The 24,622-nt window shown below is 50.2% G+C and overlaps 1 long non-coding RNA gene across 4 annotated transcripts in view; it reads right to left on the reverse strand.

Moving 5' to 3' along the window:
* Positions 1–12,000: 12,000 nt before the first annotated feature.
* The window catches only part of LOC118933894 (uncharacterized), a 206,392-nt gene continuing 193,770 nt past the window's right edge, over positions 12,001–24,622 (reverse strand). The window contains exons 5-6 of one of the 4 annotated variants that reach the window (XR_008998952.1): positions 16,343–16,597; positions 12,001–15,728 (exon numbers count right to left, since the gene is read on the reverse strand). This is a non-coding gene — a long non-coding RNA (uncharacterized LOC118933894). Of the gene's footprint in view, positions 15,729–16,342; positions 16,598–18,936; positions 19,601–24,622 lie in introns of those variants that run through there. The other 3 variants (XR_008998954.1, XR_008998955.1, XR_008998956.1) reach the window with 3 other exon arrangements.

The following is a 24,622-nucleotide window of genomic DNA, read 5'->3' on the forward strand; positions in this document are numbered from 1 at the left end:
CTGGGTATCATTTATCTCTAGGCCCTTAACACCCATCATGCTGCCTTAACACAGAGAATGTTTGCTGCATGACCGGAAAAGAAATGAGGAAATTAGTAAATGAAAAGAAAAGCAACATGGTGTTGTCAGACTTTGGAGTCCAAGTATGTCTGTTAGGTTTTTATTTAGCAATATCTTACCAAAAACCTCATAATATTGGTTAAATAAAATGGTAGTTTAATAGTTTTTATTAAAGAAGTCTATAGGCAGGCAGTTAAGGGTTTGTATAGTGTTTCCAAGGATAAGGAATCAATCTTCAGTATTGCTACCCCACCATTCTGGCACGTGGTTCCTATTGTGTAGGTAACCTCAAGGCCCAGAACAGTTGCTGGAGCTCCAGACATCACATCTGCATTCCAGGTAGCAGGAAGCAAACAAGGAAGGAATAAGGTCTGCCCATCCCTTTTAAGATAATTCCCAAAGTTCCATGTAATTTCTGTTTATATTTCATTGGCCAGAACCTAGGTACATAGTCCCTTCCAGCCCCAAAGAAAGCCGGGAATAATCATTCTTTAGTTGGAGGCATTGCTGCCCTGAATACATGTTGTTATTAAGGAGGAGACTGCATGTTATAGAAAGCAACCAGGAACCTCTGCCACTAGAAGTAAGTGGCTTTGTGAGAACCGGTGTGCAGATGGCATCTCTTCCTGGGGAAGGAAATGCCCTTTCACCTCCTGGGGAAGCAGTTATCGTAGGGCACTCCAGGAAGAAGAGGACTTGGCAGCTATTTGAGGAGATTACATCTGCCTGATAAATAGAAGCCACTGAACTCCAGTGATTGCCCATGAGGACAGAAGATAGGAGCTCTTGGCTGGTTCCAGGCTGCTGTCCCCAGCAGCAAGCCCTATCACTGCTGGATCTGAAAAGACCCATTAAAGGAACCAGGCTGGAATTCCACTGGCACCCCAGAGCTGGGTGTTCAGAGCCACCTGCTTTCCAACTGAGAAGATAATGAGGTCTGGGCTGGAGGTTCCTCCCTGGGCCATGCCAGGCACACTGGAGAGTTTAGAAGCTTACACTGAGGGTGGGTCCCAAATCCCCCAGCCACCTGCAGAACTCCCAAACCCTAGCCCATGCCAGCTGGCCAAGTTCAAAGGCATCTTTCACGGTAGGATGATAACACTGTGCAGGAGTCACAGGGAGGCAGTGACTCACTGATGGGGCCCCAAAGCTGCTGGGGCCTGTGGAGTGGTGCAAGGAAGCCCAGGAGTCAGTGAGGCATGCCTGAAGCAGGAGGGGCACAGGAGGGGCAGGCGGAGAACTTGCACCCTTGCAGCGATGCTCTCAGAGGATGGAGTGGTGGGACCAGCTTTGGACCAGGCTCCTTGACAGCACTGATTCTGGGTTTCTGTGGGGTAAAGCCAAGATTGCCATCTATAGGAGAGGTCTCACTGTTCGATTCTTCTCCCCTGGCCTCTGGGTCCCCGGCTATATTGGCTAGAGGCTATATCTCCTGTCTGCCCTGCAGTTAAAACCTCTGTACACTTAGAGTTTGGAACAGTTCTTTATTTGTTCCCAAGGGGAGGTAAAGTGGGCCTTATTATTGTGTCCATTTTGCAGATGAGAAAATTGAGGTGCAGTAAGGGTTAAGACATCTGTCCAAGCTCTCCAGGGTATGAGGGGCAAAGCTGAAACCAAGATCTAACATCCAAAGAGGAGGCTGGCACTAAGACAAGGAGGAGTTCATCTCCCAGAGGGCCACACGCATTTGCCTCTGCCCCGGGAAGTCCAGACTCAGCTGAGATTAATGAGATATGGTCAGCACCTGCCTGGCTGTCCTGGAAGGCCATGACTCCCTGGTCTCAGGTGCCTGCTCTGCTTCCCAGCCTAGGGCCCTGGGCTGGTGATGCTCAGGGGTATGGACACTGGTGGTTCCAGGTGCTTGGTCACCAGCATGCTTAGCTGGTGTGAGCCACCATCAGCCTCTGGTCCTGGTCTCTCTGCTGGTTCCCAGGGAAACAACTGGGCAGACCAGGAGGAGAGGCAGATGGCAGTCACGGCCAGTTCTAGCCCCACATGCCTGCAACAGGATGGAGGAAGGCAGGCCCTGCAGCCCCCTAGCTAGCACAGCACAGTCACAGCACCCAAAGGGCCACCTCAGCTCCCTAGAGTTCTTGAAAGCTTCCTTCTCAAATGCAAAAAGTTCTGTAAAGAGGATCACTGGGGTGCTGAAGGCCTCAGCTGCCCCACCTATAAAATAGGTATGACTCAAGGTGAAGAGATATTGAGAGACTATAGGAGAAATTGCCAGCACAGTGGCTGGGACAGAGTCTATGAGACCCAGATCTTCGGGATCATGAAGGAGTGATGAGCATGGCAGCCTGTGGGGTCCAGCCAGGGAAGGACACTTGAGGTGGGGCAGCTGCCTGTCTCCCTGCAGAGCCCCTGCCCCATGGCCCCCTCCAGGGACCACCCAGTCTGTCCACCTGTCTGTGGAGGGTTCTGGAGCAAAGGCCACATCGTTGAGGCTGTCATGGCGGTGAGTGGGACAGGGACTGGCCTTAGAGCTGTAATTGGACTTGGGAAGGAAGCAGGAAGCTGCCCTGGAATGGAGCCAGAACGTGAGACCCTGGTGGCCTGCCTCGGAAACCACCATCACCCTCCCCAGGCACCAGCCGGTGTCATCGTCACTCATTCATTCTTCGAACGGACATGCTTTAGATTTTATAAAGTTACTGCACATCCTTGCTCTAATGGACTCTAAGACATATGATAACCCTTTTTACAGGTAAGAAGAGTGTGGTTTAGCAGAGACCCTGTAGTTCGTGGGGGATGAACAGAATCAGGGTCCCTCTTTGCCTTGTGTTCTCTACATGCAGATCACAGTATGTGGTCCCAGGAAACCATAGACCACACGTGTCTCCTCGTAATGAAAGGGAACTTTTCCAAAGGGGCTGGATGCCTGTGCATGAGTGTGCGTGTGTTATGTGGGGAGAGAATAAGAACAAGTGATTGGCTCCTGCTAGAGATTTTGTTAACAAATTCATTTCATGCCTCTGCATGTTTTCCACATTTCTTACAATGTTACTTTCGTAATTAGTTAGGAAAAAGAAAAACAATAGTGCTATTAAAATAATTTCAAACAATGAGGCAGGGCATTTGGGTTATAGGGAAACCAGCATGGATTTGGAGTCAGGAGACTTGGCCAGAATCCTTCCCAGCTCAGCAGTATGCCCCCGGCCATGCAGCATCTCTGTCTGGGCTTTAATGCCCTCATACGCAACTTGAGCATTGGGTTGGAAGCTCCTGTAGATGCTTTCCCAGTGGCTTCTCTGGGTCATGAATAGTCACTTCAAAGGAGAAGGGAGATCGGGGACTCCCAGTCTGAAGCCCTTGGCTCCAGACCTGCAAACCACCCCTTCTCTCTTTGGGACCTGGGGTCGGGGCATGGCCGTGGGCACTCCCTGCCAGGGGGAAAGAGTGAGGAGAGGCAGGACCCTGAGAATCTGACAAGTTGTTTCCAGCCACTGCGAACATGCCATGAGCAGGATTTTCCTAAACCTCATATCCACTTTCCAAAGTCGCACAGACCAGGCGCAGTGGCCTTCTTGTCCCCCTGCTTTGGCCCTCCGGGACTCAGTGCCTGCAGAAAGAAGGCACACTCAGGTTTCCGATCAGAGCGCCACCTCTTCCAGCTGGCTCCTCCCAGGTTACAGTGTGGAAGCCTCACTGAGACGTCTGGACTCACTGATCCTTGCTTTTGCTGTGGGGCTATGTCTCTACTACTTCCAGATGTTTACACAGCTGGCTGGATTACTTAACTGCATTGACATCATACACCTTGATATTTCCTTTACACAGAAACAGTTCAGATGGGAAAGAAACTGGATATTGAGAATCTGTGCACCACAAAACCAACCCAAATAACATTCCAATTCGCCAAGGAGGATTTGCTTGCATGCACTGTCCCCACACAACTGTATGGGCCTTGGTGTCCTTATCTGTAAATCGAAGGGGTAAGTTTGGACAGCTTTAGGATTTCTTTGGGTGAATAGACTTAATCTGAATTTCCCTCACTTGGACTGATTTTCATCCTGAGTCCTGGAATGAAGAACTGATTTTATTCAATTGATAACTACTTATCAAGTCCCTCTGATGGGCCCAGTACTGGGATCAGACTAGATATATGAAAAGATGGAAATACAATTGTTCAGTGAATGCCCTGAGTAATCCCTGTGTGGCAAGCTCTGTGCCAGGCCCTGTGGCCAGTGTCTCTCTCTTAGCCTTCTAACAGTGGCAGGAGGTCTATATGTTTCTCTCATCTTTATAGATAAAGAAACTGAACCTTAGAGATGTTAATGAGCTCACCCATGTTCCTAAAATCTGGTACATCCAGGGATTCCAACCCACATGTGAAGGATCCCAGAACCCACACCACTAAGCATCACAATATACTGCTGTCCAAACATTTCTTGCCCTCACAGACCTTTCATAGTTGAAAAGAGACACCAGTCAAAAGTGGACATTTACACTACGAGAAGTTGGCAAGAGCCGCAGCCACGCATGCTTCCTGTGCTAGGAGGGCCCTGATGTGGGAAAGGCTGCCTGGAGCAAGGGCCATTGGGGCTGAGCTTTGAAGGCTGAGCTAGAATCTGCCTGGCAGAGGCAACTTGCAGGAAGGCTCATGCTCTCCCTAGCCAACAATGGTGCCCAGCCCTGGCGCGCCGCAGTGCACACTGCAGCTTCATAGCCTCCGCATTTTAGGACAGGCCAGAGGGTTCTAGGTCTAGATGTCCCTCTGTGTCCAGCGGTGGCTTCTTGGCCCAGCCTCTGCCTGCCTGTCTGCTCTTTAAGGTCATGGTCCTGCCTTATCTGGGTTTGTGCTCTCGCACCTGGCCCCAAGCAGGACACAGTCTGTATTTGCTGGACAAGTAAACATTTTGTTTTGCAGGACCAGGTCCTCACACAGCAGCAACAGCCTAAACAAATGCCATGTGTTGAATGTTGTGTGCCAGGAACTGGGTTATGCCCTTTGCATGCATTATCTTATTTAATCCACCCAAAGCTACACTCTGAGGAAAGAACTATTATTTTCCCTACTTGACACATGAGGTTAAATAACTTGTCCAAGGTCACACAATGAGCAAGTGGTGGAGCCAGAATTCATGCCCAGGCCTGGGGGACTTCAAAGCCTGTGGCTTTAACCCCTCTGCCACCAGCGTCTCTTTGCTGTGGCCTCACCGCCCTCTTTGTTCCCCAGGGAGAAGGGCTTTTGCAAGCAGGCCTGAGGTGCCACAAACCTTCCAGCACATCCTGCCCCTTTGTCCTCCAACATCTGTTTATCATTTCCCCAGCCCGGAGCTGGCCGCACCCTGCCTCTTGCCTTGCCGTCATTCAGATGTCAGGGAGGATGGAAGCCAGTGCCTGGTGTCTGAGCAGCTGAGCTGGCAGAGTAAGGACAGCATGGTGCACACTTGCTTTTGTTTTGTCAGCCTGCAGCACGGCATTTGTCAGAGTCAGAACTCATGGATGCCACCCAAGCCTCCCAGGCTTCTTGCCCTGGCCTGCCAGACAGCCCCGCACGGCTACCCTCAGCTCTGGGGAAGGAGAGAGGAAGAGGCGCCACCCACCTCCCACCTCTCTTTGCTTGCCCTTCTCTCCTGTACTCCCCAATACCACTGCCTGCACAGCCCCATTCTGCTACAAGCCTCCACCAGGATGGAATTCCTCTTTCTCTTTTGAGCAAGAACAGGAGCAGCTCTAGAAACTTCTGAAAGCAGCATTTTTTCCAAAGCACATTCTTTAAAACACTGGCCCTGAGAGATGTACTGCAAAAAATAAAACAAAACAAATAAATAAAATAAACAAAGAAGAGGAAAGAGTTTGGGGAGATGCTGCATGCTCTGCCCTGCTCCCGCAGGCTCCCAGGGCACATGCTGGAATTATGCAGGCACTGAGAAGTCCTGCAGTGTTTCCCAAAGTATGCTTTATCCTGAGAGCACTTGTTCCAGGTGTGAGAACACATTCCCAGGCCTGAAGGGAAACTGAGGCCCAGGTGGGACACACTTCCCCCCAGAAGGGCACAGACCCACCAGCAGGAGCCCCCTCTGCAGAGCTGTGTAGCCTGGGGCCGTTCCCCACTGCTGTGTGCTCCAGGCTTCTCACAGCGACTGTACCTCCTTACCCTGCCAGGGGTTCCCTGATTCACCCAGCAACCCCCGGAGGACTTGTCCTGGGAGTCCCAAGGGCAAGGACAAGACCAGTGTGGGACAGCTACAGGGAGGCAGAGATGAACTCTTTATAAGCATGTCCACATATGCAGAGCTGCTCAGAGCTTATGCCGAGCAGGAGCTCCCAGTCACCGAAAGGGCAGCAGGCTGGGGGGTCGACTACCTGGGGAGTCTGGCCTCAGCCTTCTCTCTAGCCCCTTCCTGTCTTTCAATCCTAGGATGCTGGGAATGCACTCAGGGAAAAGCAGTGCCCCCTGGTTAGACCTTCCAGAAGCAAACCCCTGTGGCAGCTCCCACCATGCTTCAGCACACAGACGTGCTTGCCTGTCTGACTCCCCAGCCAGATGGGAGCACAGGAAGATGTTTCATCTGTGGATCTGTCCCTAGTGCCTGCATATGTCTGGCCATAACAAAACTAGTGCAGATGTATTGAATAAGTGTTAGGTTGAGGGCAGTGACTTGCAGGGTGGGCTCCCTGGGAAACAGGCTCTGAGCTAGAGGTTAGCATGGGCTATTAAATAGGGGATGTTCTCAGGGTCCGCACCTGTGGGCAAAGGGAAGAAAGTAGGAATGGGCTGAAGGAGAAATTGGGCTGTGATGTAGTCCTCACAAGGCCTTAGCTGGCCCTGTGGGAATGCTGAAGCTGGTGGCCCTTCAGAGCTAGGCCCCTCGACCTTTGTGGTGGCCAGTCAGTGGATGTGGGTTGCCCTGGGGAGGGGAATGTGACTTGACAGTACAGATTTCTTTAGCCTACAGAGAGCTGAGCATGGAGTATTCTCAGTTGACAATATTCCCAGCAGCTGGGAGAGAAATTTCACCAGTCCTGAAGGACTGCACACCCAGGACAGATCATGACAGTCCCATGCTGCTGATCCTCACCCTTCCCGTGGCACTGCCACCCACTGATCTGGGCCTGCTTCTCCTCTTGGCCTCTCTGCCCAGACATGTTCTCCCCTTCCCTTCTCTAATTTCCCTTAGTGTAGGCCAGGGGCTCCTCAAACAGGCAACTCTTGAATGGGTGGCTGGAGCAGGATGTGGTCAAACTCCTTGTTCAAGCTGGTGCTCCAGGAATATGGAGCAAAGAGAGCCCTGGGCTGCCCCCAGCAGCATACGCTCCTGGGCTTCCTTGATAGTGTGGCTTCTGCTTGCAGGAAGTGGCTTCTGAGATACCCCCACCAGGCCCTGCTTCTCTGAGCTTTGCACTCTGATTCTCAATATTTATTTCCCCTGCACCTCTATCCCTTAAAAATACTCCACAATTTCCTGCCTTTCCTGTGGCCTATTCTGGACATAGCCCAGCAGTCCTGCTATGAATGATGAGAGCAAACATCCATCCCCACAGCAGCTGTCACTGAGAACAGTCACTTTGTGAGGACCATGTGAGGCACTGGGCTTTGTGGGATGGCTAGCTCAAGTTGCAGGACATGAAAACCTACGCATTTATGTAGGATCTCACATCTCTGAGAATCAGTTTCTTCATCTGTAAATGAGATCGATGAGAGGCACAGAGGAGGCATCAATAACAGTTTGGAGGGCAGATGAGAGAGGGCATGGCATGGGTGAAGCTGCTTGGTGACACCTGCCAGTGAGGGTCAGGCCTGGACTGGGACCAAACGAGTCAACAGCATAGCAGTTAGGAACAAGGGCATGGCCCCTGCAGGTCCTCCATCCATCACACATAAGCTGGATGACTTGGGCCAATCGCAGCGCCTTCTGCTCTTCATTTCCTCATTGTGAAGCAAGGATGATAGGACTCACCTCAAGGGGCATGTCACGGGTCGAATTAGAGCATACAAAGCGTGGTCAACAGTCAGCACTCGTGTGCTTCTGTTCTGTTATGACCAATTCTGCTTGACTGGATGTCCACAGATCTTTTCATCACCCCACCCAGCTTGCCAGATCCCCTCTGGGATGATTATTCTCTCACAACATTTTGTAATGAACTAGAGGTCCAGAACTATCAGCCAGTCCACTGCTTTGACTTGGAGTCTGAGCTCGTCCTTCCTGCATTGAGCCCTCAAAGAAGCCAGTGAGGTTCCCAGGCGGAAGAAATGGATTGCTCAGCATCCTGCTGCTCTGAGCTGGATGGGGTCCCCATTAGTGAAACAGCCCAGCCTTCCCCCAGCAGGAGGGGCCAGTGGGCATCATAGGGTGACCTGGAGCTGTGCGAGTGCCCAGCTTCTAATGGAAGGGGACGGCAATTCAAAACACCAGCCATTAACAGCAGTCTGCTGTGACCCCAGCTGCTCCCCACAGAGCTCATCTTGCCATCTCCTGGCTCCCGGTCTTTGCAGGTGGTGGACGTTTTCCCCTCTCAGGATTCCTATTAGCACTGGTGGAGACTTTCATGCTTCAGAAGAGCTTGGCTGCCAGGCACAGGGGCTTTCCCAGGAGGCTAGTGAGAAGGGAGGAAAGGACACTGAGTGGGCAGTGGGCTGGTCTTCCAAGAAATACTGCTGGTCGGTACACAGTGACCCATGGGCTTCAGTGGCACCAGCCAAGGGATGGACATGTAGTGGCAGAGGTCTTCAGCTAGTGGTAATATATAGAATTTGGGAGGTGACAGATTCATGGTTTGGGGGCGGCAGCAGTTGGATGGAGTCTGGTCAGTTCCAAACTGGCCCCAATCAGCAAGGGATGAGGAACAAAGGCCAGCTTTCAGAGGGGTTGTGCATGGAAACTAGGGTATTAGGAATTCTGACACAGGGACTAGTCATAGGGCAGGGCTTTAGACACAGTGCATGGGGTGGAGTGGAGGTTGAGGTCTATCGTTTCAACTATCATCCCAGGAAGGCCCAATTGTGCTGGGCAAGCTGCAACGGTGGGGGACGGAGGAGGTCACACCCACACAAGGCTTAGGAAAATAACAGTAAGATCTTTTAGGATCACTAATCAACTTGCATCATTCCACAGCTTAAAATCTTCCAGTGGCTGCCCAGAACCCTACATGACCTGGCAGGCTCTTCACCCCACCTTGTGTCATCTCTGCTCCTCCTGTTGTCTAGCCACTGCTAGTTCCTCTCAATTCCTCTAAAATGCTACCAAGTCTTTCCCTACCCCAGGGCCTTTGCACTTGCTGCTCTATCTGGCAGGAAAGCTCTCTCTGTCTCAAGCTTCAATACCAGCCTCTATCCCATACTTCTCAAAGTCTTCACATAAATGCCAACTCCAGGGAGGGATCATCCCTGCCCACATTATCTACAATTATCTGCACCTCCTCTTATCCTCTATTTTAGTATCCTGATTTGATTCTCATAGGCCTTTTATCAGAATTTATACTTAGTTTATCTGGTAGTTCACTTGTTTATTGTCTGTCCCTCCCTCTAGGAGTAGGGACTAACTTTGTCTCTCACTTACCATTATCCCCAGCCCCAAACATTCAGGGAGCCCTCAGTAAGTGTCAGCTGTTATTTCTACTATTTTATTACTGCCGTGCTGGTTATTACTGTAGACTTGCAATAAATATTGCTTGAACGTTGAATGAATGTCAAGACTCCCTCCAGGTTCCACTAGCTGGGGATGGGGGGATTATGACACCAGATGTTCTGCAGGCCCTGGGCAGGCAGCAAACTCCTTGCTGCCCACTTTTGTCCCCCTGGGTCTTTCGGGAGGCCATCTCAGCCCCAGGCAGTGGGGCGTTTGAGCCACTGGCCGTCGGTCACTTGGGTTCCAACCTGCCTCTTCCAGGCCTGCCCGCCTGCTGGAATCATCACGACAATTCCCCCCAGCACACACACTGTCATCTCTTCACCGTGAACTGTATTTAAAATGTAAATAAAAAAAGGCTTTTAGGAGATTTAACTGTTTCCCTTGGTATTTAAATTATTCAATTATAACTAAAGCTATTAAAATACAGTTAATTAAAATTGTTAGATTGTTTTCCTTTGCACTGATCACAGCATTGCCCGACTTCTCCCTCTAGCTGTTTAATTCCTATTAAAAATGATAATGCCTCGCTTTATTCATAAATGCAGCAACCTTCCCTCACATTCTTCAAGTGATCTCCTCAATACCAACCGAGCTGTTTTCTTTTCTTCTAGCACTGAAGCGGAAATTCTGCTGTAGTCTTTAGAGGTTTAATCAGCAGTAAAAGGACTCAAAATTTAAACATTAGCATTTCCGAGTCACAACAAATAATACAACCCCCTGTAAAAAAACTGCCTAATTCTGACGCAATGTAATGTCGTTAGAGACCAAAGGAGAACCCTGAGGTTTAATAAAAGGTGGGACCTAAATAAAGGTTTCATTACTCTCAACATAAAATTACAGGATCCACACGTTAAATATTTTATTTGAAAGGTTTCATGGCATTTCTAGTGGGAATAGCTTTGTAGTGGAAGTACAGATGGGTAAATGCTGCTGGAACAAGAAAAAAAAAAAAAAACAAGGGAGAAAGGAGAGAAGGCTTCTAGGACCAGCTCGTATCTCATTGAGTTTGGCGTACATAAGATGATGCACCCCGAGAAACTAATTGGTTATAGGATTTAAACTCCTGGGCCATGTGTTCCCATACGATAATGGCTGTTCTAGGTAATGATGGGCAAGGTGGCAAAGGTATTTAACTTTCTGGAACATAGAAGGCACCACCTCCCACATTTGGAGTGATTTGTGAGCCACATGTGGTGGGGTGGGGGGGAATCCGCCTAGTCCCGAATGCAGAAGGGGAGGGAGTGGTGCAGAAATCATCTCCCTTCAGCCCGTGGTGACTAGTTGCCCAGGAGCCTTCTGTGTGCTGAGATGGGTGTGTACAATAGTCACCTGCCCTTCGGGAGCTCACGGCCCACAACAGCCCTCGTGACCTGTGTATGGGGTGCAAGTTCAGACAGTGCTGGCCCCAATAAATTCTTCCTGTGAGGATGAGGAAGGTTCCCAGGCAGGCTTGGTGCCTCAGTTGGCTGAGGAGGTCTCCATCAGCTGAGAGAGAGAGAGAAGCATGAGGGAAGGTTAAGGCAGAGAGGCAGGCGGAAGCTGGCAAGTTTGAGACACTGGGGTGTTTGTTAGAGATAGAGCACAGGGTGGGTGGAAGGGTGTGGTAGGAAAACTTACACTGATGAACTTGATCAAGACAGGCCTTGAACAGCATCCTTAAGAGTTTTGACTTTACTCTGAAAGTTGCCCATCAAAGATTCATGCTGGTTACAGAACTGGACACTTGGGAGACTCTGGATGGTTGTTGAGTAAATGAATGGAGTCTGAGAGTTAGGACCTAATACATTCTGCTTACTGATTACCTGTGAAAAGTCCCAGGTTTGGCTGCTGAGCTGATGGATTCCCCGCTGAAGGGTGGAGACACTGGGCTGATATCTGGGTCTGGGTGTGCTGGGCTCTCACACTGGGGCTCCAGTCTTCACCCTGGGCCCATCCACTTTCATACTATCTGTTGGGAATTTGACTTTCACATGGGCTGCAGGGTGGCAGTCACCGAGTTTCCCAGGCTCACTATGTGTACCTCTTTACCTAGAGGGGCACAGTCCTCCCAGAAAAGTAGGAGAGGGCATGGCATGTTGTTAGCATCAATACTGCTAGTCATTAGGAAAATGCAAATGCAACCACAATGAGTCCACTAGAATGGCTCTGATAAAAAATGCTGACAGTATCAAGTCAGGCAATACTCAGGTGAGGGTGTAGAGAACCTGGAATCCTCATACACCGCCGTTGGTACAGCCAATTTGGAACACAGTTGGGCAGCTTCTTAGAAACTTAACACACACTACTGTATGATCTAGCTGTTCTGTTGAAATGAAAGCATATGTCCATACAAAGACCTGCACACAAATCTTCATATCAGCTTTATTCATAATCATCAAAAACTGAAAACAGCCCAAATATCCATCGGCAGAGGAATGACTAAACAGTGGTATGTCCATTCGATGGAATACTACTCAGCCACAAAAGCAATTAGCTACTGATACATACTGTAACATGGAGAAAAATCAAAATACTTATGCAAGTGAAAGAAGCCAGACCAAAAAAAAAGAGTACATACTATATGATACCATTTATATAAAATTCTAGGAAATGCAAATTAATCTATAGCAACAGAAGGCAGTTTCCTGGGACTGGGGGTGGGGGTGGGAAGGGGGTGATAGGGAATAGTTACAAAGGAGCAGGAGGAGAATTTTGGGTGTGATGGGTATGTTCACTTTCTTGATGGTGTGATGACTTTCTGGGTATATACATATGTCAAAACTTATCAAAGCATACACTTAGAAAATGTGCAGTTTATGTATGGAAATTATACCTCAATAAAGCTGCTTTAAAAAATAAAAAGAGCTAGGGCTGTAGAATTGTCTTTACAATTTTAATTTTAATATTCTTTCAAATGCAAAGAGTGTGAGGATAGTCAAGGATCCCCTGCTTACTCTCTGATCCCCTCCCTCAGGTTCTCCAGTGGCTTCATTTTGTCCTATTCACTTTGTCATTCTGTTTTTCTTCTTTAACTATTTGAGAGTAAGTTGGTCTCTATTACTCTTAAATACATCAGTGTGTATTTCTTAAGAATAAGAACTTCTCCTACATTTCCATAGAATAGTTATCAAAATCAGAAAATTTAACACTGATAACAAACTATCTGCTGGATTCCATATTCAAATATCACCACTTGTCCCCACAATATCCCAGGCTCCACATCAGAAGCGTGGCACACTCGGATGTGTCTTTAGCTCCCTCGGACCTGACCTCAAATCCTGACTCCATCACCTACTTGTCTGTGACTTCGGACATTCACACCTGCATTCCCTGATCCGTACAAGCTCTACACTGACACCCACCCCCAGGACCAGGGGGAGAGTGAATGACAGGATGTCTGGACAATGTCTTTAGCATAGTGCTGCATGCAGGAAGCATTCAGGGAGTGGGATTATAGTAAAAGCAGCCCAACGCACCAGAGCCATTGTCCCATACCCTCTGCCAATACCCCTGGCAGCCCACCTCTCCTGCCCACCCTCTCTTAATCTACTCCATCCGCCACCAATAGCTGTCACACTGACCCAGAGCAATGTGCACTTCTGAGCAGCTCATTAAAGACAGCTGTCCTCTGGAAAGGATGGCAAGTGGGCTGCAATTTTGACTTTTCAAAAGCTTCAGTTATTGACACTTTCCTTCTTACCTTTAAAAGAGTGCTTCTTCCCTTTTCCCTTTCCCCTTCCTACTGCATATTATTCAATTCTGCAGAAAGTTTCGTCTCCATGGTGAAGGTGTCACCAACCTGGGGTTGCCTCTGGCCATCTGTCCTGCCTGCTCAGAGTCTCCCTCCCCATGCTGGAACATGTGACCTGCCTCACTGGCCACAGTGGACAAGCTCATCTTCCAAGGTGAGTGGGACCCGGGGCTACTGCCTGTGAGCTGGCCTGGAGTGAAATCTTCACCCATCAGGGGTAAGAATAGTTAGCCATCATTAGATCATCTTTGGAAAGCTTAAATGTGCTGAGAGAGTTGGCTGGTCATCATACGTAACAGAAATGGAAGGACTACCGAGCAGAGGGACGTGGTGCAGCTCAGGCTGCAGGGCATGGAACAAACGGAGGCTGTGTGTGGCCTGGGATGGAGACACCAAGGAGAGGGGGATGGGTGGGCTGGCAGCAGCCGGAGGGTAGCAAGAGACTGAGAGAAGCTTAGAGGTTCTGGGGTGAGATGCTGAGTGGGGTGCCCACACATGATGGGGAGGGGCGAGGTGTCCCCAGCCTCCTGCTCCCTGTGACCCTGCGGGGGCTTCACACTGCCTGGTTGGAGTCATTTCCTAGGGTGCCTAAGTAACACATGACCACAAATTGGGTGGCTTAAAGCAAGAGAAATTTGTTCTCTCAGAACTCTAGAGACCAGAAGTCTGAAATCAGCAGGTCAGGAGGATTGGTTCCTTCTGGAGGCTCTGAGAGAATCTGCCCCAGGCCTGTCTCCTGGCTGCCCATCGCTGTCAGAACTTCTTGGTGTTCCTTGGCTTGAAGACCCATCGCTCCACCCTCTGCCTGTCCTCACGGGGATCCTCCCGCGGCTTTCTCTCCTGTGCCTCTGTGCATTGTCTCCTTTCTCTCTTGTAAGGACACCTGCCCTTGGATTTACAGCCCAGGATGAGCTCATCTCAACATCCTAACACTGATTACATCTACAAAGATATAATTCCATGTAATGTCCCATTCTGAGCTTCCAGGTGGACATAATTTTGCGGTGGGGGAGTTGGCACCTGCCCTGGTTGTGGGGGTGAAAATTCTGGTCTTCACTATGGCTCCCTCGATTCTTAGTGTAAAACACCTAAGCATGAGCTTGCCTGGATGAGTGGTTATTTATTGCAACTTTGAGAACCTTGTTTATTTAGAAAAATGTCTCATGGGAAGGAAGAAACATGGAGTTTTCCATGGTTTGGAACCTGGTTCTCCCTGAGCCCCAATCTTCCAGATCGAGGCTGTCCAATGGCCCTACTGGTCCAAGGCTGTTGAGCAGCTGCTGGAGGAGACATGGAGAAGGAAGGAAGGTTTTGGAAGAAAAAGACATGTGGAATGCTGGAAATAGGGAGGCAGTTTGTGGGCTGTGGGTGGTGCTGAGACCCCAGAGCAAGCAGAGATGCAGGGAGACATGGTGACAGGAGAGAGTTACTTACTGGGCTTCTTACCAGATACCTGGTACTTGGCCAGTCACTGACCTCTCTGAGTCCCTTTATCCTTCCTTACCTGTAAACTCAATTTCACCAACACCAACTGAGCACCTAGCAGGTGCCAGAACCATGCAGGGTGGGGGGATATGGTGGTAAGGAAGCATGGCGCTGGTCTTGAAAAGGTCCCAATGCAGTAGAGGAGGTAGGGGCGCCAAGGACCAAGCCGGATCATCAGACGCTAAGGAAGACAACAGCTTTCAGGAAGAGCACAGTGGAAACACTGGCAGCTAGATGGGCAGGGGCCCCCAAAGTGGGTGATGCTGAACTGGGTTTTAAAGGAAGGATAGGAGTCAGCCAGCAAGAGAGGCCAGGGGTCCAGGCTGAGTTCATAGCAGGAGTACAGACATGGATCCTGACAGTGTTTGGTACATTCAGAAAGCACATCATCGCCTCCACGGGGCTGGAAGATGGGGGATAGGGTGGAAACTACTGGAAAGAAGCTTGTAAAGAGAGGCATCAATCCTCGAATGCAGAGGTGGGTCCATTGGAGGCTGTGAAGTCAACTGTAGGTTGAACAAATTTGTGGTGCAGAAAGATCACTCAGGTAGCAAGAAGGGACAGGAGGGCAAGGGCTGGGGACAGGGTTCCAATCTCCCTGAAAGAGATGAAAAGGGCAGTGGCAGGGAATGGAGAAGAAGGAATGAGCACAAGAGGCATTTGAGGGGTAGCTCACTCGGGGCTTGGCAACCTCACACGAGTCTGCTGTGCAGGCCTGACTGCAGGTCCTGGGAGATAACGGATGCGAATCACTTTGAGCACTGCAGAGCACCTCATCCGGGTGTGGTGGCCGGTTTGGACTGGATTCTGTTCAGGCTTTCATGAAGTGAAGCCTCTTTCCTCTTCCCTGGCTCATTTCCGATGCTTTCTTTTGCCTGTAAGTAAGGGAGAGAGGGGAGGTGAAAAACAGAGACATTAAGCGCCAAAGCTTATGTTAATACAGCATTAAGGTTGAAAATGTAATCTCCTAGGAGTCAGGAAATTCCGAACCAGGGGTTTCCATGGCAACCCAGCCACACTGCTCCTCTGTCCATTCAGGCCCTATTTTCCTTGTTAAATATGATCCTGTCGTATATTATATTTTATCGAGCTAAATGTGTAACCCACAGCATGCAGAGCTCCAGTCAGCAGCAGCATGGAGCTGCAGGAAGTGTGCATGTGTGTGTGTGTGTGGGTGTGTGTGTGTGCACGTGTGTACGCACATGTGTGTGTGGCAGGGGGCGTGCCTTCAGAATTCCCCTGATATAACACAGCCACATCTTAAGCCCTTGTATCTAAGAAATGGAATGTAATTCCATTACGAGCAGCTCCTGTGAAAATAAATGAGCAGTCCTGGTACTCTGAATGGGTTGTCCAAAGTGTCCACTCCTCCTGGGGGAACACAGCTGGGTCCTACAAAGGCCCTCTCTTGGCACCCCCTCAGCCAACGTGACACTGCCACCCCAGGCTCCCTCCTGGATGGCCTTCTGAGGAGGTGGGTTGGGATTACCTGGTCCAGTGGTTCTCCACACATTCCAGCCAATCGAAGCTCATCTGTCACTTTGTGTTAGCCTCCCAGGGTGCACCGGGTGCCAGCAAACAGATGCGGAAAGGAAATTTGATTCTCCTCTGAACCCTCTCTCCCACTAAGGCAGCACAATGGACAAAGGGCTTCCTTGGTGGCAGCAGGATGTTAGGAAGGAAAGGAGGGAAATTGACTGTCAGGGAGGGCAGCTCTTCAGTGGAATGTGTGACAGAGAAACATCTGTAGGTTAATGTGGTGGAAAGAGCACAGAATGTTAGAATCAGGCTGCCCAGACCTAGGCTATCTCCCAACCATGCAGTCTTCAGCAAGTCCCTTAATGTCCCTTTGTCTTCATTTTTTCATCTGCAAAATTGGGATAAAATTACCATTGACCTCACACAGGTTTGTTGAAGGATTAAATGGGGTAATTGATAGAAAAGCCCCCTGTAAACATCTGCATCCCTACACAAATGTCACTCTTACAGGGAGTTCTAGAAAACCATGCTGGATTCTGGACCTATGCTGTGGGTTCTAGGTATTTTGGGATTGGTTCGAGAATTCTGCTATAGGTTCTAGAATTAGTTGATAGATCTAGAACAGGGGTTTGGCGAATGCTTTTTCTGCAAAGGGTCAAATAGTAAGCATTTGTGACTACACTACTATGACTTCTCCTCGACCCCGCCATTGTAGCTCAAATGCAGGCAGAGATAATCCATAAGTGCATGGATGTGACTGTGTGCCAATAAAACTTTAGTTATAGGAGCAGGAAGTGAGTTTGATTTGGTCTGTGCACTATAGTTTCCCAGCCCCTGGTCTACCATTACCTATGTAGAAAACCATGTGTTTTTTTTGTGAATGCTGCTTTTCTGCTCAGAATTTACTCCCCTCTCCACCTCTATTCCCCAACCCTGCCTACCTCCCACCCACTCCCACATATAACTCTTTCATTGTCTGGCCAACTTCGTAACCTTCTGGAATCTGAGTCACCTTGTCCAAGAGCAAATAGGCAATAGTCTCTTGGCCCATCTCTGCCAAGGGTGGGCAACCCTGTCACCCTAGGCCCTAGTTCTGGGTAGATGTTCAGTGAATGTTTGCAGAATGAGACATGGAAAATATCTGCAGGATATATGGAAAAGTACAGCATGCCTGGGAACAGGGACGATGTCATTCCCTCAGCAGGTTTATGAACTGGGGTGGTTTAAAAAATCTTAGGTCTGCCATCAATCATGTAATTATGAGCTGCTCGGTCAGAGCTTCTAGAACAATGAGAAGGCAGGCTCCTCTTTGCAGATACAGGTCAACTTATGCCCACTTCATAAGCCAGGGGCCAAGCTGCTGTCTTTGCAGGTGTGATGAGCCCTAGGCAGCAGGCCAGATGGGCAGGAGCAGGTCAGTGGAAGGTAACACTCCACAGCCACCCCTCAGAGGGAGGCACTTCCTGTCATCAAGCACCCGGCCATGTTTGTGTCGGTGCTGCGGCTCTTCACGCTGCCCTCAGGAAGTCTCAGTGTCCACTGGGCTGGACACAGCATGATCATGTGGAAACTTCCAGAAGTACAGCAGTCCTTTCAGCTTTCACATTTGCAAGCTCTCCTCATCCTCCCTCTCCTGGGCAGAGCAGACAGGCAGAATGGAGTTGTGTAACTCACCTCTGAGTCACATTTCCCCAGCACAGCATTTGCTTTCTGCCTGACAGAGGTGAGCTTCCTCAGGACAGCCAGACAGGCAGCTATTGTTCAAAAGTCAGGGAGGATGATGGTCTCTTCTGCCCAAATACACCAACTAAGACGGTCACTTTTCATTATAATGGTGGGGAAAAAGATAACATGTATGGGTAAATGTATTGAGTGGGGATTCAGTGGTTCATGCAATGAGCATGTATGTGTTCACCTCGTGGCATGCATGTGTCCTCGGTATAGGCTGTGTGCTGCATTGGTGTGTGATTGGCACAAATGCATGTACTTGTGTGCATTTAAACATATGCTTTTGTGTACATGTGTAGCTGTGTTCCTACACGTGCCTGGGAGCGTCTGCTGCTTGGACATGTGCTTTGTCCAGTTCATGCATGTCTTGAATTTAAGACTCCACTTCTCCTGGGGGACACAATAGCTTCCAGCCTCCAGCCTCCGCAGCTGAATATTTTATTACCTTGCTTTTGCCATGGAGTTGGGCAGTTTTCCGTGAAAAGCCAGAACATGACACTCTCCAGGGAGGCAGAGATGGAGGCTCTGATGTCAAAGTCTCAGAAAGCAAATCACCCCCGTGATGAGGTCCCGGGGCGGGGGGCACTCATGGATGCTGCTTGTCAGTGCCATTAGGAACTGATGAGTCAGCCCCTTTTTGCTTGTCCCCTGACAGTGTTCCTTCTAAATATAAAGCCAGCACACCCATTTTACAGGAGTCTTGAGGGAGCTCCCTGCTGCTGCTCCTGAAGCCAGCCCGAAGCTGTTTAATTTTTCCCAACTGCCTGTTCCTCCCTTCAAGGAAGATGCTATGTCCTGGGAGCAGAAGGTCACCGTATAACCCAGAATGGCAAGTAGAAGGTACTGACGTCCCCATACTGTAGGAATGTGGGCTAGGCAGTCAAGTCAGGGAAGAGCCAGGAATGCCGGAGACAAGAGGGGACAACATATCCCGGCTCCAGGGCCCTCCTGGCACCCAGCCTAGGAGTGACCCAACCCCGTGTTGTACCATAGCTGGGCTCCCCAGAAGCAGACCCTGAGATGAGGATTTAGGTGCCATAGTTTATCTGGGCAGTGATTCCAGCCCAGGAGCACTGTGGGGACGTGGAAAACAAGACAGTGGATAAAGACAAGCAAATGAAGGACATATTCACAAACAGGCTCTGTCTATGGTTCTGCCTAAGGCTGGGGAGGACACACCTCAGGGCTGTCCCACTGAGAAACTGAGGCATATAACCCACCAACTCTAACCTCATTGGTCCAGCTTTCACTGCCCCATGGACAAAACTAGTCCCCGGCAAGGCCAGGGGCACAGGGCTTCGCCACACCCCAGAGGGGTGAGGAGGCTGGCCTGTGTCTCCAGAAGACCTCTGGACTCCTCTTGTTCCTGTTTCCATCCTCCAAGCTGACTCAGATCGGGTTAGAAGCTCTAGAGCTGCTCTCTCCAGAAAGCAGCTCAGGAGCAGCGACTCCCCACTCTAGGAACTGGGGGCTGGCCTGTGTGGGGCAGGGGCTGCTTGGCCACCGTCCGAGTGAAGGACAGAAATTCTTTGGGCCAGAGCTGCTGAGACAAGGAGGGGAGATGAGCACGCCTGAGGCTTTGCATCATGCGTTGATTCACTCGTTCCACAGACAGGCACTGATGCCGATGCTTGTCCTGGAGAGTCAACATGAACACGACAGAAAAGGCTTCAAACACCATGATTCCAAAAATGAACACAGCAACGAAAACAAAACAGGAAGCCTCCCTGCATCTTCCCCACCCAGCCATCCTCCTCTACCCTGTGAATCCCAGAAGCACTTCATTTATGCCTGCCTCTCTCTTTTAGTTCCTAAACTTCACTGCTCTTAACTGTGAAGCTATCTGGAAGGGTCTTATAATCATAATTGTGATTATAACTGAGCTCCTTCTTACCTTGTCGAGCCCTGTGCTCAGCTCACATTACTTTATGTAATTTCCACTATGATGCAAAAAATTCAGTATTACTTTCTGTACTTTGTGGAGAAAGAAATTAAGGTTCTGAGATGTTTTAGTTCTTACCTTGCTCAGAAGGGACAGCGATTTGGGTAACCCAGTGCCTGTGGACTGGGTTTTACATTTGCCATCTATTTCCTACTGGTGAGCTCCCTGAGGACAGGGACTGACCTGTTCACCTCCTGAATCCCCACAGAGCATGGAGCCTTGTACACGATGGGTTGAGTGAGGCGCCTTTCATCTGCTTCTCTAACAAGTAATTACTGAGTGTTGTGAGCTTTAGCAAACATCATTTGTGGGGCCTGTGACCAGCTCCACCCTCATTTTAAGCCACCCCTGATGGCTTTCCATTCCACCCCTCCCAAAGCCAAGAACGTGGGTCTGCCTCAGGGGAAACAGGCAGACATCAGAGTCAGAACAAACTGCTCTTCACAATTCACTCCATACCACAGGGCAGTGTGGTCCTGAGCAGGTTACTTTGCATCTCTGAACCTCTGTTTCCTTCAAAGAGGGTTTCTGCTTCCCTGCCAGCAGTGCTATAAGGGTGGAACCTAAGACATGAGTGTCCAAGCAGACTGTCCTAGGCCAAGAGCCTGACCTTCAGCAAGTAGATACGGATTCCACCCCAGCAGACAGCACCTTCTCAAGACAGGGAAAGGGGATTGTATCTCTCCCTCACCCACCAGGACCTGCACTGCCTGGCTGCTTGGTGAATGGGGTGCTGCGGGGCTGTCCTCAGCCCAGTGGTGCTCAGGAGGACTTGCCTGATTTGCAGTCCTTGGGCAGAGAACAGACAAGTGAGTCTCTCACAGCCAGACCTCATGGCTCTTTGAAAGCATAGCTGTTCCCTTCAGCCTTTGTTTTCCTTTGGCCACCCTCCTTGGTCCCACACCTGCCACCAAAGGCTGCCAGAACTCAGTCCCCAGCTGGAGCTGAGTGAGGGCTCAGGGCAGAGGGAAGAGGCCAGAGGGCCTGCAGACCTAAGAAGGTGGCAAGCCAGCTCTGTCAAGATGTTAGGCCTGCTTCCTGCTCCCTGGCCGCAGCAGGCCACACCCTGCCACCCCGCCCTGACCATCCTTGCTGGTCTAGCTCTCCTGGGGTAAAGGGGCCACTTGCCAGCTGCCAGAACCCCAAGCTGGGGCTTCCACTATAGCCTGTTCCTCCTCTTTTCCTAATGGGCCTTGCTTCCTGACCCATCTCCCAGGGAGTGTCCATCAGTGGTCCCTCTACTGTCCTTTTCCTCACCTGGCCGTGTTCTGAGATGCTCAGCACTGGTCTAAGCCTTTCAGCGCCACATGCCTTTCTCATCTCACATTCCCCTTTGATAAAATCCTTCTTTCTAGCTTTATTCTGTACCACTCAAACTCTGCTCTTGTGAGTCTGGTTTCCAACGGGCTGCCAAGCAGTTTCCACATAGTACATACCATCTGTGCGTCAGGACCCATCTGTGCCCAGCCAGAACTCCGCCTGTCGCCTTGCTCCTTCTCCTGGGGCCTGAAGCCTCTTCTCCTCCCCCCAGTCTGAGTTGGGGGTGGGGCAGCTGCTGAGCCCCTCTCTTCCCAGCCCACCCACCGCTCCTACAGCTGGGGGCTCACATGCCAAGCCTGGCATGGGTGGCAGGCGCCATGGAGGGCAGACGACTAGCTGGGGGGATGAAAACCTCCGTTCACGACAGTATCAAATCCCTGGCTCCAGAGAGAGACAGGTTTGCTCCCAGTCTGAGCCATCGCCTGAGAAGGGAAAGTGGATACCAAGAGAAGACTGTCTCATTAATGCGGCTCTGTTTGTTTCACCTGGCAGGCCAAACACAGCGGCTCACTTGTGCCTCTGAAATGCAAACTGGCTCCTGGCTGGGAGCTTCGGGACTGCATGTGAGACATTAGGCCAAGTGTGCCAGGCATGTACCCAGCCAAATCCCTGCCCAGCCAGGCAAGGACTAGAGAGGAAGGCCGGGGATGGCGGACCCACCCACGCCCGTGAGGGACTGTCACCATGAGGCTGGAGCCACCCTCTCCAACTGCCCTGGAGTTTCTTCAATTGCCTTTTTCTTTTCTCTGGACTCCTTTCCAAGTGAACATTACAAGGGGGGTACACAGGAATCATACCATATGGGTATGGAGGGTCCTGAGTAATTTCATTCGATTTCTCAATGTTTTAGGACCACAGACTCTCCCATAAACCTGTTGAAAGCCACCGGCTTTCTCCAAGAAAGAAAGTATGCCCCAAATTAAGTACATAAGTGTACGGGCTTTGCAGACCCCTGAACTCCACTCAGCTAGCCCCATCGAATCTGTGTTAATAGTTTTCAATACCTCTTTCAGTGGTTGGAAAAACTGAGGTCAAAAAGAGGGACCTGATCTGCATGGGAAAATAGCAAGTTGTTGGCAGACATTTAATCATATTTAACATGTATTTGGTTGAAGATAAGAATGACTATTTACAGAATGTATTTTGCAAATAAGAAATATCAATCTCAGAGAAGCCAGTGGGCCTCCACAGTATCACTAGTTGTTCTTCCCTGGATCCACTCTCTCCTTGTTCCACATGGAAGAATTAATAGCTGAGCACATGGCAGCCTACAGTTTCCAGCATCCCTTATAACTATATATGGTCTTGCCCCTAAGTTCAGCCAACGGGATATAAGCAGAATTGGAAGTCATCTTTGAAGAGAATGGGTTCAGATTCCACCCTCTTTTCCCTCATCCTACTAGGTGGAATGCAGACGTGACAATGGGAGTTGGAGCAGCCATTCTGGGCCACATGATCAAGACTGGGTATTAAAGATGGCTGGGCAACAAGATGAAAGGAATCTGGATTTCTGACACTTGTGAAGCCACCCTATCAGCCTAGGACTGCCTAGCTGGTCTTCGATCTTCTCTACACCAGTGTTGTTTTGAATTTCTCTGCCATAGCATTAGAATCGGAATTTCAGCTAATAATCTAAGAGAGCAATAAACTCTGTTTCCCCCTCACTGTGGTGATCTCCTAGTCCCAGCAGCAATGGGCATTACTAGCTGTCCTTCCTCTTCTTCCCAGCACTATTGCCACTGCTTGCTCCAGGCTGTCTCCCGCTTGCCCCTGAACCACTGCAGGGCCTCCTGGGAGCTCTCTGTTATAGCCATTCTGCCAGCAGTCCAGGACAGCTTTTCTGAAAAGCACACCCAAACTGGGCACTGTACTCTTCAGCCCTTCGGTGGCTCCTGTTCCCTACAGAGTGAAACCCACTTTTCCATAGCCTGCCCCCACCTGCCTTGCTAGCACCATCCATTGCCACTTGCTTTATACACCTTGGGCTCCCAGCACATGGACTTGTCTACCCTTTCCCAAGCATCTTGCAGCCTCAGAGGCCTTTCCATGCGCTCCTTCACAGCCTGTGTGTTCACTCAACCCCTTGGCCAGCACCGCCCCCAGCACTTTCTTCCTCCTGAGTGTCCCACAGCACCTTGTCCATACCTTCATTATAACACGTAACTCCAGTCCCTGGCATTGTCCTTCTCCTGTGCGAGGCTATCACAGCCACAGTGCTAGAATGGCTTTTCTAGACCCCCAGGTCCTCAGCACAGTGCCAGGAATAGAGGCTGTGCTCAAGAAAACTCTGCTGAATAGAAGTGTAGTGCTGGGATCAGAACTAGAACGCAGCTTTCTTTACTCCTCTCTCAGGACCTGTCATGCCCTGCTGTGCTCTGTCACCCTAGTGAGGAGTTATTCCTTCCCTCCTTTATCTCTTCTTCCTGTGAGCATAATCCCAGGGCCAGCAGGACGCATGAACACAGAGGAGGCTCTGGCCCACCCCCAAAGCCATCTCAGTCTGGGGGGTTCAGATGAAGCCCTGGCTGAGGAGGAAGATGGAGGCATCAGCTCCCCCGCACCTCCGGGGTGGGTCCCTGTAACACTTACTTTGGCCTAAGTGATGCAACAGGCCCTGGGGCCCTGGTCTTCTCCATTCCCGTGGGCGGGTTGGAAGAGGTGAGAGGTGGGGTGAGCTGAGCCTTCTGGCACTGAGATGGAGTCATTTGCAGAAAGACAGTTTTGTACTGACTTGAGTGTTTTTCCACATGACTCCATCCCCACAGCAGGCCGTCCTTGGGTCTTATTTTTTGATGGATCCCAGCCTCTTCTACCTAGAGGATCCATGGACCCTTCCTGGGCAGCTGTGCCAGGACAAGCAGGGTCTGTTCAATGCCCTGGGCTGAGCACCTGGCTGTGCCACCCACTACTCTGTGAACAGCTGACTGCAGGCAGCACCCATCACAACAGGGAGACGGCCCACAGGGGCTGTGGTCCAGGCAGGGCACCAGGACAAGAACAGACCCACGGACTGTATGGCCAAGGGCTTCCCTGGATAGACCTCATTCTAAGACATTCCTGCTTCTCTGCCTTCAGTTTCCTGCAAATGGAGGTGAAAGTCAATCATTATTCCCAAGGTCGCTGGGAGGATTCAATGACATAAGGACATGGTAGCAAGCCCTTGTTGCTCAAACCTTGACCAAGCACCTCCTTGGGCTGGACCACCCAGTGGGCCTGCAGACAGATAAGGAGAATGAATAAGCACAAATCAATGTGGTGAAGGCTACAAAGGATCATGAGCAAAGCATCCTGGGTACTCAG

Source organism: Manis pentadactyla, chromosome 8 (genome assembly GCF_030020395.1).
Source record: "Manis pentadactyla isolate mManPen7 chromosome 8, mManPen7.hap1, whole genome shotgun sequence".
NCBI classification, from domain to species: domain Eukaryota; kingdom Metazoa; phylum Chordata; class Mammalia; order Pholidota; family Manidae; genus Manis; species Manis pentadactyla.